Below are 7,500 nucleotides of genomic sequence, written 5' to 3' on the forward strand. Positions count from 1 at the left end.
ACCGTCCTGCTGTCTTAAGCAACCAACGCCTTTCATGGTTTCCCATGAGCGTCGATTCGGGCGCCTTAACTCGGCGTTTGGTTCATCCCACAGCGCCAGTTCTGCTTACCAAAAGTGGCCCACTTGGCACTCCGATCCGAGTCGTTTGCTCGCGGCTTCAGCATATCAAGCAAGCCGGAGATCTCACCCATTTAAAGTTTGAGAATAGGTTGAGGTCGTTTCGGCCCCAAGGCCTCTAATCATTCGCTTTACCGGATGAGACTCGTACGAGCACCAGCTATCCTGAGGGAAACTTCGGAGGGAACCAGCTACTAGATGGTTCGATTAGTCTTTCGCCCCTATACCCAGCTCCGACGATCGATTTGCACGTCAGAATCGCTACGGACCTCCATCAGGGTTTCCCCTGACTTCGTCCTGGCCAGGCATAGTTCACCATCTTTCGGGTCCCAACGTGTACGCTCTAGGTGCGCCTCACCTCGCAATGAGGACGAGACGCCCCGGGAGTGCGGAGGCCGCCGCCCCGTGAAGGGCGGGGAAGCCCCATCCTCCCTCGGCCCGCGCAAGGCGAGACCTTCACTTTCATTACGCCTTTAGGTTTCGTACAGCCCAATGACTCGCGCACATGTTAGACTCCTTGGTCCGTGTTTCAAGACGGGTCGTGAAATTGTCCAAAGCTGAAGCGCCGCTGACGGGAGCGATTATTCCGCCCGAGAGCATCCCGAGCCAACAGCGGCGCGGGTCCGGGGCCGGGCCAGGTAGGTCCGTCATCCGGGAAGAACCGCGCGCGCTTGCCGGGAGCCCGAGCGCCCAAAGGGGCGAATCGACTCCTCCAGATATACCGCCGGGCAGCCAGCCAGGACACCGGGGCTCTGCCCAACAGACGCGAACCGAGGCCCGCGGAAGGACAGGCTGCGCACCCGGGCCGTAGGCCGGCACCCAGCGGGTCGCGACGTCCTACTAGGGGAGAAGTGCGGCCCACCGCACACCGGAACGGCCCCACCCCGCGGCGAGTGGAAAGGCAACCGGACACGACCCCGCCGCGGATTGCTCCGCGCGGGCGGCCGGCCCCATCTGCCGAGGGCGGAGGCCTGTGGCCGGATGGGCGTGAATCTCACCCGTTCGACCTTTCGGACTTCTCACGTTTACCCCAGAACGGTTTCACGTACTTTTGAACTCTCTCTTCAAAGTTCTTTTCAACTTTCCCTCACGGTACTTGTTCGCTATCGGTCTCGTGGTCATATTTAGTCTCAGATGGAGTTTACCACCCACTTGGAGCTGCACTCTCAAGCAACCCGACTCGAAGGAGAGGTCCCGCCGACGCTCGCACCGGCCGCTACGGGCCTGGCACCCTCTACGGGCCGTGGCCTCATTCAAGTTGGACTTGGGCTCGGCGCGAGGCGTCGGGGTAGTGGACCCTCCCAAACACCACATGCCACGACAGGCGGCAGCCTGCGGGGTTCGGTGCTGGACTCTTCCCTGTTCGCTCGCCGCTACTGGGGGAATCCTTGTTAGTTTCTTTTCCTCCGCTTAGTAATATGCTTAAATTCAGCGGGTAGTCTCGCCTGCTCTGAGGTCGTTGTACGAGGTGTCGCACGCCACACCGCCAGCCGGCTGTGCACGCTACCGAGTAAGTACCGGTATGCGAACCGCCAGGCGACGGGCGCGCATCGCACGTTTCAGGAGGCGCGGCCGGCCCCACAGGCGGCCGCGACGCTCCCAGGTCTGCGAAGCGGGGCAAACGCCGCGCGCTTCAGTATACGTAGCCGACCCTCAGCCAGACGTGGCCCGGGAACGGAATCCATGGACCGCAATGTGCGTTCGAAACGTCGATGTTCATGTGTCCTGCAGTTCACATGTCGACGCGCAATTTGCTGCGTTCTTCATCGACCCACGAGCCGAGTGATCCACCGTCCTGGGTGATCTTTTCTTAGTTTCCACTGTCTCTTTCAAGACAGTTGCATAGGCGGGACGTAGGCGTGTGGCGGCCCCTGTTCAAGCGTTCTGTGTCCAACGGCCTCACGGCCAATGGCCGTCGTACGGCTCCACACCGGAGCGGACAGGCAGTCGGGCGAAAGTCATTCAAAACCGGCGCCAGGCGCCAGGTGCCGCAGGCCAGCCGCTCCAGCGCTTCAGCGCTCGTACCACACAACATTGGCGTTAGTTTTGAGAAGCACGCGTGGTTCCGCACGCGGCGCACGGCTACTGCGAGCCGTACAGGTAGCGTGTTGCGCGACACGACACGCACATCGAACGACATGCAGTCTAGTCGGTAATGATCCTTCCGCAGGTTCACCTACGGAAACCTTGTTACGACTTTTACTTCCTCTAAATGATCAAGTTTGGTCATCTTTCCGGTAGCATCGGCAACGACAGAGTCAATGCCGCGTACCAGTCCGAAGACCTCACTAAATCATTCAATCGGTAGTAGCGACGGGCGGTGTGTACAAAGGGCAGGGACGTAATCAACGCGAGCTTATGACTCGCGCTTACTGGGAATTCCTCGTTCATGGGGAACAATTGCAAGCCCCAATCCCTAGCACGAAGGAGGTTCAGCGGGTTACCCCGACCTTTCGGCCTAGGAAGACACGCTGATTCCTTCAGTGTAGCGCGCGTGCGGCCCAGAACATCTAAGGGCATCACAGACCTGTTATTGCTCAATCTCGTGCGGCTAGAAGCCGCCTGTCCCTCTAAGAAGAAAAGTAATCGCTGACAGCACGAAGGATGTCACGCGACTAGTTAGCAGGCTAGAGTCTCGTTCGTTATCGGAATTAACCAGACAAATCGCTCCACCAACTAAGAACGGCCATGCACCACCACCCACCGAATCAAGAAAGAGCTATCAATCTGTCAATCCTTCCGGTGTCCGGGCCTGGTGAGGTTTCCCGTGTTGAGTCAAATTAAGCCGCAGGCTCCACTCCTGGTGGTGCCCTTCCGTCAATTCCTTTAAGTTTCAGCTTTGCAACCATACTTCCCCCGGAACCCAAAAGCTTTGGTTTCCCGGAGGCTGCCCGCCGAGTCATCGGAGGAACTGCGGCGGATCGCTGGCTGGCATCGTTTATGGTTAGAACTAGGGCGGTATCTGATCGCCTTCGAACCTCTAACTTTCGTTCTTGATTAATGAAAACATACTTGGCAAATGCTTTCGCTTCTGTTCGTCTTGCGACGATCCAAGAATTTCACCTCTAACGTCGCAATACGAATGCCCCCGCCTGTCCCTATTAATCATTACCTCGGGTTCCGAAAACCAACAAAATAGAACCGAGGTCCTATTCCATTATTCCATGCACACAGTATTCAGGCGGGCTTGCCTGCTTTAAGCACTCTAATTTGTTCAAAGTAAACGTGCCGGCCCACCGAGACACTCACTCAAGAGCACCCTGGTAGGATTGCAACGGGGTCCGCCTCGGGACGCACGAGCACGCACGAGGCGCGTCGCACGCCTTCGGCTCGCCCCACCGGCAGGACGTCCCACGATACATGCCAGTTAAACACCGACGGGCGGTGAACCAACAGCGTGGGACACAAATCCAACTACGAGCTTTTTAACCGCAACAACTTTAATATACGCTATTGGAGCTGGAATTACCGCGGCTGCTGGCACCAGACTTGCCCTCCAATAGATACTCGTTAAAGGATTTAAAGTGTACTCATTCCGATTACGGGGCCTCGGATGAGTCCCGTATCGTTATTTTTCGTCACTACCTCCCCGTGCCGGGAGTGGGTAATTTGCGCGCCTGCTGCCTTCCTTGGATGTGGTAGCCGTTTCTCAGGCTCCCTCTCCGGAATCGAACCCTGATTCCCCGTTACCCGTTACAACCATGGTAGGCGCAGAACCTACCATCGACAGTTGATAAGGCAGACATTTGAAAGATGCGTCGCCGGTACGAGGACCGTGCGATCAGCCCAAAGTTATTCAGAGTCACCAAGGCAAACGGACCGGACGAGCCGACCGATTGGTTTTGATCTAATAAAAGCGTCCCTTCCATCTCTGGTCGGGACTCTGTTTGCATGTATTAGCTCTAGAATTACCACAGTTATCCAAGTAACGTGGGTACGATCTAAGGAACCATAACTGATTTAATGAGCCATTCGCGGTTTCACCTTAATGCGGCTTGTACTGAGACATGCATGGCTTAATCTTTGAGACAAGCATACGACTACTGGCAGGATCAACCAGGGAGCTGCGTCAACTAGAGCTGAGCAGCCGGCCGCCCGGGAGTGTGTCCCGGGGGCCCGCGCGAACACGCAAGCGTCCGCTCAATTATTCTGCAAACAGGAGGAGGCTGAGCTCCCCTGCACAATACACCTCGAAACCCTCTCAGGTCCCGGCGGCGCGCAGCGCCGTCCTAAGTACTTGGTCGGGTTCGAGAGAGGCGCAATCGCCCGGAGTTTGGCGAGTAGACGCTTTAGGTGCGACCACCCGTGCTCCCAACTGAGCTTGCCGCTGCCGACAGAGGCCCGGGAGCGTGCTGTCGTGGCATTGCCGGCGGGAGACAACACGCGCCACCTACGGTGACCGGCAGCTCCAACGCCAGCGCCACAGAAGGACAAAAGCCCCACTTGGGTGCCGAAGCGAACTCTCCCAGCACAGCGCACGCGCCAACACGTCCGCACAGCTGCGATACAAACCACCTGCGAGAACCGCAGAGGCGACCGAGCAGCAGACGGCGTCGCGGCGCCGAGCGCCGGGCGGCGGCGCATCCTCAGCGCACACAGTCCTCAATCGGACCAGCACACTGCAGATGTCCACCGCGCTTCGCACCGGGCCCGCGAGGACCTACTTTGGCCGCACGGCGCCGCGTGCAGGGTGCGCCGGCGCGCAGCTGCGCCGCCTGCCGCCTCCGTCGGCCGGCGCGCCTGCCACTGGCCGCCCCCACCAGCCGGCTGTAGCGCGTGCGCCCACGCACCGCGCGGCCAGCACGCCGGGAGGCCCCCCCTCACCGGCCGGGGACGGTCCCACCCAGCCACCGCCGCGTATCGCTTCACACCCAGATGCCATTCACGTTCGTGGGCATGGTGGGTATCGCTGGAACAACCGGTTGGTAGCTCAACCGATCGTCGCCATCACTGATTCACCTCTAGCGAGAACAACCGCACCACAACGGTTTACCAGTTGTTCATTTGCATAACGTCACCAGCAAACGTAGGCGTCCATCGCCATTTGCAAATTCAACGATTGTTGCATGCCTGTGTCAGGTGTCACGACACACTATGTCTGCCCACATACACGCAACAACATGTGCACGCTTCGCGAACACGTGGAAGGTGGCCCCCGTACGTATGCGATGTCCATTGCGCGAACGACTGTCAACCGGCCTCTGTCGCATGTCGCAGATGTGGAACGCAGTGCACCATGCTATCACGGTGTGTGAGAAGAGACGACTACGTCTGACAACACGCGCCACTACATCAACAGACGGCTCATGCTGATCGCCATCCAGGGCATACCACACTGCAATCCAGCTCTTATAGGGAGACGACACGTAGCTGAGTGCACAACATTTGGACCGCATGGTTCGCCGTTGTTGGCGCAGTCGTTGTACGGTCACATGTACCACGATGTATCATTCAGTACATGAGGACCAATGTGCAGTACAGTGTGTGATTTGGACGTACAACATCAGCGGACAGTTGACACAGGCCGTACCACAGCGTAGGCTAAGTGCTTCGCACATGCGAATGCCAATGAACAACTGCAAATGCCAATGAACAACTGCAAAGGGCATTGAGCATGTACGTCCTGCTGCCATCCACATTACAGTGTATAGCTGCAAGGTGTTTAACATGAAGCGATACACTGGGGACCGGGCAGTGCGAGTAGCAAACTATATTGCGGGGGTTGCAGTTAGGCAACACTACACTAATTTAACGCGTCGTATGACAATTACAGAGCAGGTTAAGGCCCAACGTGTGTTGGGTTAAGGCCCAACGTGTGTTGGGTTAAGGCCCAACGTGTGTTGGGTTAAGGCCCAACGTGTGTTGGGTTAAGGCCCAACGTGTGTTGGGTTAAGGCCCAACGTGTGTTGGGTTAAGGCCCAACGTGTGTTGGGTTAAGGCCCAACGTGTGTTGGGTTAAGGCCCAACGTGTGTTGGGTTAAGGCCCAACGTGTGTTGGGTTAAGGCCCAACGTGTGTTGGGTTACGTTAAGGGGCAATGTGGGTTACGTTAAGGGGCAATGTGGGTTACGTTAAGGGGCAATGTGGGTTATGTTACGGCGCAATATAGGTTACGTTACGGCGCAATATAGGTTACGTTAAGGCGCAATATCGGTTACGTTAAGGCGCAATACAGGTTACGTTAAGGCGCAATACAGGTTACGTTAAGGCGCAATACAGGTTACGTTAAGGCGCAATACAGGTTACGTTAAGGCGCAATACAGGTTACGTTAAGGCGCAATGCAGGTTACGTTAAGGCGCAATGCAGGTTACGTTAAGGCGCAATACAGGTTACGTTAAGGCGCAATACAGGTTACGTTAAGGCGCAATACAGGTTACGTTAAGGCGCAATACAGGTTACGTTAAGGCGCAATACAGGTTACGTTAAGGCGCAATACAGGTTACGTTAAGGCGCAATACAGGTTACGTTAAGGCGCAATACAGGTTACGTTAAGGCGCAATACAGGTTACGTTAAGGCGCAATACAGGTTACGTTAAGGCGCAATACAGGTTAGGTTAAGGCGCAATACAGGTTAGGTTAAGGCGCAATACAGGTTAGGTTAAGGTACGACATGGGTTAGGTTAAGGTACGACATAGGTTAGGTTAAGGTACGACATAGGTTAGGTTAAGGTACGACATAGGTTAGGTTAAGGTACGACATAGGTTAGGTTAAGGTACGACATAGGTTAGGTTAAGGTACGACATAGGTTAGGTTAAGGTACGACATAGGTTAGGTTAAGGTACGACATAGGTTAGGTTAAGGTACGACATAGGTTAGGTTAAGGTACGACATAGGTTAGGTTAAGGTACGACATAGGTTAGGTTAAGGTACGACATAGGTTAGGTTAAGGTACGACATAGGTTAGGTTAAGGTACGACATAGGTTAGGTTAAGGTACGACATAGGTTAGGTTAAGGTACGACATAGGTTAGGTTAAGGTACGACATAGGTTAGGTTAAGGTACGACATAGGTTAGGTTAAGGTACGACATAGGTTAGGTTAAGGTACGACATAGGTTAGGTTAAGGTACGACATAGGTTAGGTTAAGGTACGACATAGGTTAGGTTAAGGTACGACATAGGTTAGGTTAAGGTACGACATAGGTTAGGTTAAGGTACGACATAGGTTAGGTTAAGGTACGACATAGGTTAGGTTAAGGTACGACATAGGTTAGGTTAAGGTACGACATAGGTTAGGTTACGGTACGACATAGGTTAGGTTACGGTACGACATAGGTTAGGTTACGGTACGACATAGGTTAGGTTACGGTACGACATAGGTTAGGTTACGGTACGACATAGGTTAGGTTACGGTACGACATAGGTTAGGTTACGGTACGACATA

The 7,500-nt window shown here is 55.2% G+C and overlaps 3 non-coding genes across 3 annotated transcripts in view; all 3 read right to left on the reverse strand.

The window, feature by feature from the left end:
* Window positions 1–1,576, reverse strand: part of LOC124590143 — a 4,222-nt gene extending 2,646 nt beyond the window's left edge. Inside the window, exon 1 of the ribosomal RNA XR_006976375.1 lies at window positions 1–1,576. This exon is cut by the window's left edge and continues 2,646 nt beyond it. This is a non-coding gene — a ribosomal RNA (large subunit ribosomal RNA).
* A 188-nt stretch (window positions 1,577–1,764) lies between these two features.
* LOC124590151 lies at window positions 1,765–1,919 on the reverse strand. Its single transcript, XR_006976380.1, has one exon. It is a non-coding gene; the product is annotated as a 5.8S ribosomal RNA (ribosomal RNA).
* Window positions 1,920–2,270: 351 nt separating this feature from the next.
* Window positions 2,271–4,180, reverse strand: LOC124590142. The gene has a single exon (XR_006976374.1). It is a non-coding gene; the product is annotated as a small subunit ribosomal RNA (ribosomal RNA).
* Between the last annotated feature and the right edge of the window lie 3,320 nt (window positions 4,181–7,500).

Source organism: Schistocerca americana, unplaced genomic scaffold, assembly GCF_021461395.2.
Source record: "Schistocerca americana isolate TAMUIC-IGC-003095 unplaced genomic scaffold, iqSchAmer2.1 HiC_scaffold_744, whole genome shotgun sequence".
In the NCBI taxonomy this organism is placed as follows: Eukaryota; Metazoa; Arthropoda; class Insecta; order Orthoptera; family Acrididae; genus Schistocerca; species Schistocerca americana.